Below are 13286 nucleotides of genomic sequence, written 5' to 3'. Positions count from 1 at the left end.
GCCCAGAGCAAAAGGAAAATGCAGAGTTCCTTGTTTATAAATTGCTGAAAATTTCAAAATAGTGGCAACAGAGCATTAGCACAAGCATGGGGCCCTTCTAAAACGGGAACACAGTACAACTACACAGGTTGCACACCCACAAAGCGGGCCCTCCAGAGAACCTGTCCTCCGAGTGATGGAAAGAGACCTGAGAGAAACTGTGGCTGAATTACATGCTTTCAGGCATCATTCCTCCTGGATGAAGTGTCCTAGGAAGCTCAAAGATCCCAAGAAGGGTTATTCCATTCTGGTATTGCTTGGAGAGGAAAAGAGCAATTTCTCCTGTAAGATGTAATTCTTAACTGGACTTGTGCAAATATGTCTGTTTCCTTGGGAGATTCGTAAGCTTTCTACCCCTGTAACCGTTTTTTTGTTTTTGTTTTTTTTAATTTAAGATTGACTGAGCTCAATTAACCTAACCAACTGGATTGATCTGGAAAGATAAATCTTACAGGAGTGGACCCAGTAAGAAATCTGAGTGCTTGCTGACAGAAAATTTCCTATAATTTTGGTTAAAGAAGAGATTATTCTGTCAAGTTGGAAGAGTCCTCTTTGGTCATCCGCTTAGTAATGGTTGAATTTTATAAGAACTAATTACAAAAAATATAAGACTCAACTCTATGGCTAAGGGAGTAAATTAGTCTTCAAGCAAACTTCCAACAAAATTTTTGAGAAGACTGGTTCAGTCATTTTTTTTTCTCTGTCTGCTTCTTAACTAGTCTTAAGTTCACCTTTATTCTTGCGTTTTTAGTCAATATGGACTCAGAACTGCCCTTGATGAATTCCTTCTCAAATCATACCCACAGGAAAAAGACAAAAAGACAAACTTTGGTTTGGGGATGGTGGAGGAGAGGATATTTCTAAACATCAGTTGTTAACTGAAACATGGAAAAGCAAAGTGACGATGTGCCGAACAAGGAAGGAAAGAAGATGCCCTTCGAGTCCAGGCTTTCCTGAAAATTTACTTTTTCAGGACTTACCCAGTTCCTCATTAACAACAGTCCATTTCCAAATCTAGCAAGATGCTTTATGATTCAGCACAAGCAATGACTGATAATGTACCAAAAGGAAAATTCAGAAGCTTAAGTGGGCTCAGTAAGTCCAAGCTGTTTTCCATAAAATGTAGGACTGTGCTCTTTGAAAGTAGGAGTGGGTGCTTTTTCAGTGATAGCCCCAATCTTTTTTTTTAATTATTTTTTTTAATTGAGTGTAGTCAACACACAATGTTACATTAGCTTCTGGTGTACAGCCAGTTACTTGACAAGTTTAGACATTATGCTGTGCTCACCGCAAGTGTAGCTACCATCTGTCACCATACAGCACTATTACAATATCATTGACTAGATTCCCGATGCTGTGCCTTTTATTCCCATGACTTACTCATTCCTTAACTGCAAGCCTGTATCTTCCACTCCCCTTCACCCATTTTGCCCCCTCCCCCACCTCACCCCTTAGGCAACCATCAGGTTGTTCTCTCTATTTACAGGTCTGACTATGCTTTTTGTTTGTTTATTCTCTTCTGGAAAACTCAACTCCCATCATAGAAACGATCAGAATGTCACCACCTATCAGGGTGCAGAACCAGTTTCAATCCACTCACCCCACCCTCTCTTACTCATTACCACCATGAAACATAAATAATTAAAAATAATGTCAAAAGCAAAACCAACAACACTTATCACAATTAATAAGACAACAATTAGATATTATCAAGTTTTTTACACATTTCTCTCCAGAAACCATAATCTTTGTCCTGAATTGCATCTTCCTGGTAGACTAATAGCCCCTAATATGCCCAGGAGTACAGAAGGCAGTCCTGAGCTCATCATCAGTCCTGATAGAGGCGGAAGGCTCTCATCCATGCTCTCTTAATCTTGCCTGCATCTCTCTCTCTCTCTCTCTCTCTCTCTCTCTCAGTGGAAAACACAAGAGAAACAGAACCCCCTTCAAACAATGCTGATTTGGAGGAAATTAAAGTGATAAATAGACTCCATCTATCATCTAGTGTGGCTGTTCTTACTGCTGTTATTATTATTATTAAATACTGCAAATGAATCATTTCTGCTATGAGAACCATCACAGTGACATGGGAATACTGACCAGCATCTATCCCTACATCCCAATAAAGTTTTTTAAGACTTCTGACTGAAAGCTTCCTTTCAACGTGAAAAAGTGACTTTAGTACTTCTCCTTTAAAAGACAAACTGACTTCTGGTTTTCCCAAAGACTGAGCATTTAGTCCCTATCCTCCAAAGAAAGTAAAATCTCTATCAAATGATAGTCATAATATCTTGTTGTCATCTTGAGTAGGAGTTTCCCAATAATTGATCTGGGCTACAACATGTTAAAAAACAGTTTCCCAGCATCTGAGAAATGGTTATAGGTTGTTTGAAGAACAGCAGTATAGCTGCACAGACAAAATGGGAAGGAATGACAAGGTGCTCAGCACCAGCCAAACTAAGAAAACTCATTTATTCTATAAACTGGTCAAGTCACTAAGCTGTACACCTGAAACTAATGTAACATTGTGCATCAACTATACTCAAATTTTTTTTAAAAAAGGAAAACTTATTTTAAAAAGTTATACTTATCTCTGCAAAGCACCTATGCAGAGATATCCAGAGGTTGGGCTGTCAGACTGGACTTCAAGGAAGCACTGGAGCAGAGAAACAGAGAAAATGTCCAGTTCTCAGAGGGAGAAGAGACAGCCCAGGCTCAAAGCTGGGACTAAGGTATGAACCTCCAGAGCTTTAAACCCAAGGCTGACTCCAGGGCACCCTTCTCTGACCCAGCCTCATACCTCTAGTAATGAAATCAAGCCCTGCCTCTTCAACTTCAGTCACAGTCCCAACTGGACTTTGCTGAATTCCCTCCCCATGTTGGGTTTCAAAGGCTTCTGGTTCTAGACTCAGGCTTAGTCAAGCCCCTTAGACCTGTCGCGGATCTTGGCAGCCCTGCTTTGACCCTTGTTGCTCTCCATAGGGCCTTTGATTCTGAGTCATCCATTAGCCTCAACAAATTATCCTCACCTCACCCCCCCACCCATTGCCCCCCTACTCCTAGCTCCAACACTTAGGATGCATGATGCATTTGGCCAGTATTACTCTTAGCTGAGTTTACCTCACCATAATCCAATGGGGAGGTTGGAGTTCTCAAACACAGAAAAAACACAGAACTCAGAAGTCAAGGTAAAATCAACACAGACCATGGTTTGGCAAACTCTGGCTTATTATGTACAAAATGTTACCATAGTGAAGACCTCAACTGTTTGACTTCTTAATAGTACAAATACGTGCATGTAGGTACACCTCCAGGACAGTCCGGCATAGTGTGTTTATTTCCATTTTAAACATAACTGCTTCACTATTTTAGGGTGCCAGACATTGTGAATTTTACCTTGCTGGGCACTGGGTATATTTTTATTCCCATAAGAATTACTTTTTATCCTACAATTCCACTTCTAGGTTTATATCCAAAAGAAATGAAAGCAGAAACCCCAACAGATGATTGTACACCGATGTTCACAGCAGCACTATTCACAATAATTAAAAGATGGTGTATTAGTTAAGGTTCTCCATAGAAATAGAACCAATAGGATATCTACCTATATTTACACATCTATATGTCTATATCTACTATCTATCTATAGCTAAAACTATAGATATATAATATATATAGAGAGAGACTTATTTTAGAAATTAGCTAATGTGATTATGGAGGCTGGCAAGTTCAAAATCTTCAGGATAAGCCAGCAGGCTAGAAACTCAGGGAAGAGATGATGCTGCAGTTTAAGTCCAGAGGCAGTCTGCCAGCAAATTTCTCTCTTGTCAAAGGGAGGTCAGTCTTTTTCCATAAAGGCCTTCAACTGATTAGATGAGGCCCATCCACATAATGGAGACCTATCTGCTTTACTCAAGTCTTCTGATTTAAATGTTAATATCATCTAAAAAATACCTTCTCAGAAACATCTAGAATGAGCCTCGCCTTATTTGGTTAGAGTGGCCTAGCCAAGTTGACACAAAAAATTAGCCATCACAGATGGAAACAACCCAAATGTCCTTCAATAAATGAATGGATAAACAAAATGTGATATACACATACAATGGAATATTATTCAACCTTAAAAATACATGCTGTAATGTGGATGAACCTTGAAGACATTATGCTAAGTGAAATAAGCCAGTCATCAAAGGAAAAATATTGTATAATTCCACTTATATGAGGTACATAGAGTAATCAAATTCCTAGAGCCAGTACGATGGTGGTTGCCAGTCAGGGAGGGTAACAGTTACTGTTGAATGACTATGGAGTTTCATTTTGGTGAAAAAGTTCTGGAGATGGATAATTGTGATTGCTGCACAACAATGTGAATGTATTTAATGCCATTGAACTACACACTTATAAATGGTTAAAATGGCAAATCTTATGTTATACTTTTTACCACAATAAACAATAAATTGCTTGTATGTATAGATTTTACTATGAGCCAGATACTATGCTAAACTCTTTATATGGATTTTTCTCATTTAAGGACCATTGCTATTCTCCTCTTTATAATAATAAATACAATATAATAAAGCCTCTTAGAGAAAGTGACTTATTCACGGTACACTAGAGAGAAGCAGATCTGGGATTGAACCCTCACAGTCTGACTCCAAAGTCTATGTGCTCAGTCACAGTGCTATACTGAAAAGACTGACTACATTAACATAATGAAGTAGAAAGGAAATTAAAATATTTTTCAAATACTATTTTAGAGTTGATACAAGACTTAAAGAGGGGCTCCTAGGTGGCTCAGTCATTAGGCGTCTGCCTTCGTCTCAAGGCGTGATCCAGGGGTTCTGGGATCGAGCCCCTCATCGGGCTCCCTGCTCCCCTGGCAGGGAGCCTGCTTCTTCTTCTCCCACTCCCCCTGCTTGTGTTCCCTCTCTCGCTGGCTGGCTCTCTCTCTCTGTCAAATAAATAAATAAAATCTTAAAAAAAAAAAGACTTAAAGAATATAAAAGAATTAAAGAATGAAGTACCAAAAAGATGTCAAATCCAGACTAGGTATAAGTAATAATGGAACACCTGAAATAACCCTGCATCAACCTTCATCATGAGAAGTTCTTATCCCAAAACCATAGCATCTCCAGGAATAAGACAATAAACTTTGATGTCCAAGAAATAGAAGTAGAATATTTACCTGACACCTGCCCCATTTTCCCACAAGCCTTGGAACATTTCAGTTTCTCTATTTTTTTTTAAATAAATATGTTGTGGTTCCAAATCACAATATTTTCAATGATGAAAAACAGAGCTTTTCCACCATTTTAATGAATAAGATAAGGTTGTCCACTCTTACTACTTTTATTCAACATAGTACCAGAAAGTCCTAGTCACAGCAATCAGACAAGAAAAAGAAATAAAAGGCATCCAAATTGGTAAATAAGTAAAACTTTCCCTATGTATAGATGACATGATACTATATAGAGAAAACCCTAAAGACACCACCAAGTAAATCACTAGAATTTATAAAGGAATTCAGTAACGTTGCATAATACAAAATTAATATACAGAAACCTGCTGCATTTCTATATACTGAATGAAGCAGCAGAAATAAAAATTAAGAAAATGATTCCATTTATAATTGCACTAAAAAGAATAAAATAACTAGGAATAAACTTAACCAAAGAGGTGAATGATCTGTACTCCAAAATATCAAACACGGCTGAAAGAAACTGAAGAAGACACAAACATATTTAATGCAATTTCTATCAAAATACCAACAGCAGGGGCACCTGGGTGGCTCAGTCAGTTAAGCATCTGCCTTCAGCTCAGGTCATGATCCCAGGGTCCTGAGATAGAGCCCCACATCAGGCTCCTTGCTCAGTGGGAAGGCTGCTTCCCCTCTGCCGCTCCCCCCTGCTTGTGCTCTCTCTCTCTCTCTCTAATAAATAAATGAATGAATAAATAAATAAATAAAATCTTTAAAAAATATATACCAACAGCATTTTTCACAGAACTAGAACAAATAATGCTAAAATTTGTATAGGACTTTGAATAGCCAAAGAAATCTTGAAAAAGAGGAACAAAGGTGGAGTTATGATAACCCCAGATTTCAAATCATATGACAAAGCTGTAGTATTCAAAACAGTATGGTACTGATGTAAAAACAGATACAGAGATCAACAGAACAGAATAGAAAGCCCAAAAATAAATCCACGCTCTTATGGTCAGTTAATCTATGACAAAGGAGGCAAGAATATAAAATGGGGAAAGATGGTCTTCAATAAATGATGTTGGGAAAACTGGAGAGCTACATGTAAAGAATGAAACAGGATGACTTTCATACACCATACACAAAATTAAACTAAAAACATATTAAAGACCTAAATGTGGGACCTGAAACCATAAAGCTCTCAGAAGAAAACATAGGCAGTAATTTCTTTGACATCGGCCATAGAAACATTTTTCTGGATCTGCCTCCTAACGCAAGGGAAACAAAAGCAAAATTAAACTATTGGGACTACACCAAAATAAAAAGATTTTACACAATGAAGGAAACTATGAACAAAACGACAAAGCAACCTACTGAATGGGAGAAGATATTTGCAAATAATATATCTAATGAGGAGTTAATATCCAAAATAAATGAAGAGTTTATACAACTCAACCCCCCCCCAAAAAATAATCCAATTAAAAAATGGGCAGAGGACCTAAATAGACATTTTTTTCTGAAGAAGACAGATGCTGAACATCACTAATCATCAGGGAAACGAAAATTGAAACCACAATAAGATATCACCTCCACCTGTCAGAAAGGCTAGAATCAAAAAGCCAAGAAACAGCAAGTGTTGGCAAGGATGTGGAGAAAAAGGAAACCTCCACAGTATTTCCAGCCACTGTGGAAAACAGTATAGAGGTTCCTCAAAAAATTAAAAATAAAATTACCACATGATCCAGTAATTTTGCTATTGGGTATTTACACAAAACAAGTGAAAATACTAACTCAAATATATATCCCTATGTTATTGCAGCATTATTTACAATAGCCAAATTATGGAAGCAACTCAAGTGTTCTTTGATAGATGAATAAATAAAGATGTGGTATATATACACAATGGAAAATTACTCAGCCATAAAGAGAAGAACGAAATCTTGCCATTTGCACCAACATGGATGGACCCAGAGGGTATAATGCCAAGTGAAATAAGTCAAACTAAGAAAGACAAATACTATATAATTTCACTCATATGTGGAATTTAAGAAACAAAACAAATAAACAAAATAAAAAGAGTCAAACAAAAGAGTAGACTCTTAAATATGGAAAACAAATTGGTGGTTGCCTGAAGGGACATGAATGAGGGAGGGATGAAATAGATTAACAGAACTAAGAGTACACTTACTGTAATTAGCACTGAGTGATGTATAGAATTGTTGTATTATTTTACAACTGAAACTAATATAATACTGTATGTGAATTATATTTCAATTAAAAAAAATTGTGGTCCCATTTATATTTTCAGATTATATTTAGATCTATACCTGTGAGTAGATCCTTACAGAAGGACTGAAAGGACACAGACCAAACAAGTAACAAAGGCTCTTTGGGGGAGAGTAGGAGAATGAGAAGAAAGCAGGTAAATAAAGGTGAAACCATTGCTTCTGACTCTTAAACACTTTCAGTTGTTCAAAAAGGATAATCAGTGGGGCGCCTGGTTGGTTTAGTTTTTAAGCGTCTGCCTTTGGATCAGGTCATGATCCCAGGGTCCTGGGATTGAGCCCCCCATCGGGCTTCCTGCTCAGCGGGAAGCCTGCTTCTCCCTCTCCCACTCCCCCTGCTTGTATTCCTTCTCTTGCTGTGTCTCTCTCTGTCAAATAAATAAAATCTTTAAAAAAAAAAAAAGAAAAGGATAATCATTCAGCTGATATTTACCAAATGTCTACTATACGTTCAGGTATTATGGTGGGTTTTGTTCAAACAAGATGAAGAGACAAAGTGCTTGCCTGCAACGAGCCCCATCTAATAAACAAATAAAATGTCTTCTGTCGCCACACACAGCACATCCCATAGACATGACTCATGGTTATATTCTGAACGCTCTAGGGAAATTTTACCAACTCAATTCTTAATTCTTCCCTCCCCCTCCAATGAGCCTACTTCTGTGGAGTTCTTGACTATCATCATGACAAGCAAGAGTAGAGTGTACCTAATGGTTAAGGCTTGGGCTCTGGGTGTGCGTCTGCCATTTGTTCACTGTGTGACCTTGGGCAAGTCTCTTAATTTGCCTGTGCCTCTCTCTCCTCAGTCAATACATACCAACCCTCCCAGGGTTTAGCTCATGAGCTAAAATATGTTAAGCACTCATAATAATGTTTGCCACGTATTAAGTGGTCAGGAAATGTTAGCCATAGATGTATCAAAGAGCCATCTGCAAGCAACAGACTGTCCCAGAGAGGAGGAGAGAAGAAAAACAAGATCATCCAAGGGAGCTGGAACCTTAGAGATAATTTTACAGATGACAGCACAAAGAAGGGCATAAGGGCTCCATGTCTTGCCTGAGGTCACACAGGTGGTCAGCAATAGTGCCAGGGCCAGAACTCAGGTTCTCTCTGCCCCAGCACAATGCCCTCAAGGAAGAGAAAACAGGAGAGCTCCGACCTGACTCTCCACTTAGGTATACATTACAGGTCTTATCTACTTTCATAAGTGTAAACTACAAAGTTACAAGTACTAATACGTGAATAGATCATTCTCTCCGCAGGGCGAGAACGAGCTACTCTGCAGACGCAGTGTGTGTATGGGAGGAGGGCAGAGTTGGAACAATCACATCCATGTCAAAGACTTTAGGGCAAGGCCTATTTCTAAAAAGTATCAGAGATAATAGCCCAGAATATCAGACCACTTCAGCAGAGCTCCCAGACAGACACTACAGAGTCTAAAAAATATGGCCCAGGCTTACTGCTCAGTCCTACCCACACAACCTGCAGGCCCTGAAGGGAGGTCATAGAAGTAGTGGAGTGAATGGGAGTATATGCTGGGCAAGAGGTGGAGACTGGACCCTAGAAAGAGATTGTTCCAGAAACACCTCCACCATATAACTGTTGCCATTTCAGCTCACCATCCCCCACCCATCTACATCCCAAGCCTCCCCATCGCCACCAGGCTTTCCATACCATCCTCTCCCACCTCTCCCACCCTTCCAACCCTTCCACCGATGCACCTCTCACAGATTATTCTGCATCACAACCCATTGTCCCCAAGATAGATCTACAGTTTCCAGCCTCTGTGCTTTGCCCACGTTTTCCGTTTTTCCTAGAATGCCTGCCACCTGCTGTTCCATGATCCCCTTCCTCTCAACCAAACCTGTTTGGCAAAATCCTTTCCCAGAAAACCAACCCTTCTATGAATCCATCCTACAATAAGAAGATCTTTTTCCATTCTCTGCACTCCTAGAAACTTCTAGCTCTTTCTCTGGAACCTGATAAATTCTACTCTCCTCTCTAGAAGCTCTCCTTTACAGCCTTATACAGTGCAACATTAGCAAGAGGTCAGTACTCAGTAAATGCTAGTTGATAATTTGGAGGTCAGAATGGTGGCTAGGAAACTGACATATAGAAGAGGAAGCCAAGAAGGAAGGAAATGAAAAGTGAGTACAACAGTAAGGCTTACTATGTGCCAAAACCATTGTTTAACCCATGTTATCTCACTTAGTCCGCAAGACAACCCATGAGGTAGGTGCTGTTAATATCTCCACATTACAGAGGAGGAAACTGAGGCACAGATGGTCTAAGTAACTGACCCAAGGTTCAAACAGCGGGATTGTAAATTGAACCAGGCCAATGGGCTCTTTCTATTGTTTTTCTGCGACACAGTTCTTCTAACCTTGCATCCGTGAAAACTACTTCAACTGTTCCATCCACCGTTTGCACTACTGCTCTGATTCAACAACACTCTGCAACTTGCAATTATGGCACCAAATCTCCACTTATTGCTTTCTGAGCCAGAAATTACACACCAATTCTGTCCAGATCTGCCATGACAGTAAATAATATATGACAAAGTCTCAAAATCCAAAACATTGCTTAAACAAAATTATAGACGTTTTGAATGGAATGGGCCTCAGGCCATACACCTAGCTCAATATTTGCCATCATTTCCCTTTCTAAATCCTGAAGTATGTGCCACAATTATCTGCAAGTATACACATCTATCACTCTAAATATTACTTTGATAGAATTATGCGATTAACATACAATTTTAACGTTATCAATGCACACAATTGTCTGTCACATATTTAATGTGCTTTTTAACAGTCATAAAGGAATGTGACCTCCCACTATGGACAGGAGAAGATATATTTGGGTTACAACCACATTCACATGTAAGTGAAACAGAGTTACCTATAGAATTCAAACTGTAAGTTAATATTAAACATCCTATTAACACAAGCAAAAGTTTTGTTAATTCAGAATAAGTCTGGTAACTTTCTCAATCTTCTATCCAAACAGTCAGGGAAGGGGAGGTGGATAAAGATTTCAGCTTTACAAATGTATATTTTGTTCCCACAGAAAGAAAACAGGAAAATAAAGTTTTCAGTAGATTCAACTTTGAGGTTTGGAGAGGCTTGACAGGATACCAGTTAAATTTCTGTTCCCAGGAAATTTTTAAATAACACACACGTAACCAAAAAATTAAATTAAAACGTTAGCAAAGCAGAAGGGAAGGAAGCCGGGGGTCTGTGCAGTTTGTGGCAGCGAGCGATATTTTCAACTCTCTGATGAAAAGCAGATAATGAGAACAGCAAAAAGACACAGGAGAGAGATCACAGCGGGAGAAATAAGATACCCAGCACGTCTCCAAAACTTACCCAACTTGGTCTGTTTACTCAACACTATTTTTCTCACTTTGCCAGTTTTAAATCAGACAGCGGCTGGGCTTTTGTTGTTGCTGTTTCTGTTCTTTTGATCCCAGAGCCCCATGAAAATTAAACTGTGTGTTGGGTGGGATCTGGCCCCGTCTCAATTAGCGGGAGGAAAAGTTTTAAGCTTGGATCCTCGGTTGCTTCTTTGGGAATATGAATAATAATAAGTGGCTAGCCGGAGAGAACGTGGGGGACGTGCCCAGCTGACGTCGGGCCCGCGAAGGGGCCGCACAGTTCCTCAGCGCAGCTGTCCAGATGTGCTTCCATCTGGTTCCCCCGCGGGGCACGAACCTCAGCGGGCGGACTACCCGAAGCTCTAGCTCATTGGCTGCCGCAACTCCTCGCTTGCCTCCTATTGGTCAGCCAGTCCGCCACTCTCGCGGGTTTCGGCCCGCCCCCGCCCGCCGGGCTAGCTCGCTCCATCCTCGAAAGGAACCTGGAAGTGCAGCGCGGGCGCTGATGTGGCACTTAGAAGCGGGAACAGGCCCGGGAGGGGCCCGGGATCGAGAGGGGGTCCTGCACACCCAGGATTTACCAATGCCCTGGTCCCCGTTATACCCATGCTTTTAGGCCGTTAGGCTGGTTTGTTTAAACACAATGACTGGAGTCTGTTCTTGGGATGAAATTAAGGCACGCCAGAGTTGGCTTAAATCCCCTGCATTTCCGAGTGGAAGAGACTGGGGCCCCGAGATGCCCACGCCCCCAAAGGCGTTCAGGCCACGCCTGAGGACTTCACTCTTGCCGCTTTCTCTGGGGAGCAAATAATAAAATTCAAGAGCCTGTTTCTTGGGGACAGTATTCTTTTGTTGGGGAAAAAAATTTAATGAATCCTTCATTGAAGTCATTATTAACCGGGAAGGTGGCTGTTTCTGCCGAGAAGCCCACTGTTGGTTACAGGAATGCTTTGGAAGACTTGGTTGGCTTGGAGTTTTTTGACGGGTGTTGGTAGTTGTAGAAAAATGGGAAATGTTGCTTTATTCTGTGAGAATTTAGACAGAACTGCACCAAACGATACTTTGATCCTGGGGAAATCATTGAGGGGTTGACTGGTTGGTTGATTAGTTGGGGTGCAATTGCAATTACAATGTAAGGATATGATAGAAATGTGACCTCACTGAAATACTAAGATGCCAAGAGCAACACTCATTTGGGCCACACACCATGAAATGTTCCAGGCCTTGTACTAAACTGCTTTACCCACATTATCATATATAATTCTTACAACCGTCTTATGAAGTCGATACTATAACTATCTCCATTTTCAGATGAGGCCACCAAGATGCAGAGAAGCGTATTCTAGCACGCTACCAAGGTCTCCAGATTATGTTTGTGGTACTGTATCACGGGTACTTACCAAATGATCTTACCTGTCATTTGCCAGAAACGGATGGGTCAGAATGTATTGAATGCAATGCCTCTACCTTCTGATGTCCAAAGTTTCACTACACAGATGATGTCCTCATGGTTGTTATATTTGTTACCTATTGCTATGTAACAGATTACCACAAATTTAGGAGCCTGAAATACCACACATTTATTATTGCACAGTTCCTAAGGGTCAGAAGCCAGGCATGGCTTAATTGGATCTTCTGCTTAGAGTCTCACAAGGTTGCAATCAAGATGTCTGACGGGCTGCATTCTCATCTGAAGGTTCAACTAGAAAAGAATCTGCTTCTGAGCTCCCTTAGGCTGTCAGCAGCATTCATTTCTTTACGCTATAGGACTGAGTTCCCAGTTTCTTTCTGGATGTCTGCTAGCAGCTGCTCTTACTTCCTAGAGTCTAGCTCTGCAGTTCTTAAAATCCAGGAGGTGACGATCATGGGGGACCACCTTAGAATCTGTCTGACACAGTAGGCTAATCCCACGCCTTAGTCTAGGTAGCTCTGATTACAATATAATCACACCTCCACAAACCCTCCAAAAATTTAGGGCCCTGCTCACCAAGTAAAAAAATACATGAGTGGATTAACAATATTCAATCCCTCTGGGAGTCATGGAAGCCCACAGACGAGATCTGGCCAATGAAATTAATCATGAGCATTTGTAATCTGATGATGGTGCACCTTTTATCTAAAAAGCTACTCAACAATGGGCTGATGGTCAAGGTATATATGATCGACCTTCCACACTCATTACCACTGACAAACATCTGATATTATTAACCATTGGAACAGTTTCCTCAAAAATTGATTTAAAAAAAAGATTCCTGGGAAATTCTACTTGTAAGAAAATGGAGTAGACAAAGTTTTCGCTATTTCCCCTGCTGATACAACTAAAAATCCTGACTTAATATGAGGAACACCCTGTTTTATCATCCTTTGCTTTGTTGTGCTTCTCAGA

At 40.2% G+C, this 13286-nt stretch overlaps 1 protein-coding gene across 1 annotated transcript in view; it reads right to left on the bottom strand.

The window, feature by feature from the left end:
- TMEM45A (transmembrane protein 45A) overlaps nucleotides 1–11213 on the bottom strand; it is a 64946-nt gene extending 53733 nt beyond the window's left edge. Inside the window, exon 1 of the mRNA XM_008702014.2 lies at nucleotides 10893–11213. The gene's annotated coding sequence lies outside the window, so the exon portion shown is untranslated. The remainder of the gene's footprint in view (nucleotides 1–10892) is intronic.
- Nucleotides 11214–13286: the final 2073 nt, after the last annotated feature.

The sequence above is a fragment of the Ursus maritimus genome, unplaced genomic scaffold, assembly GCF_017311325.1.
Source record: "Ursus maritimus isolate PB19 unplaced genomic scaffold, ASM1731132v1 scaffold_4, whole genome shotgun sequence".
NCBI classification, from domain to species: Eukaryota; Metazoa; Chordata; class Mammalia; order Carnivora; family Ursidae; genus Ursus; species Ursus maritimus.
This window is presented reverse-complemented; position numbering and strand designations above follow the sequence as displayed.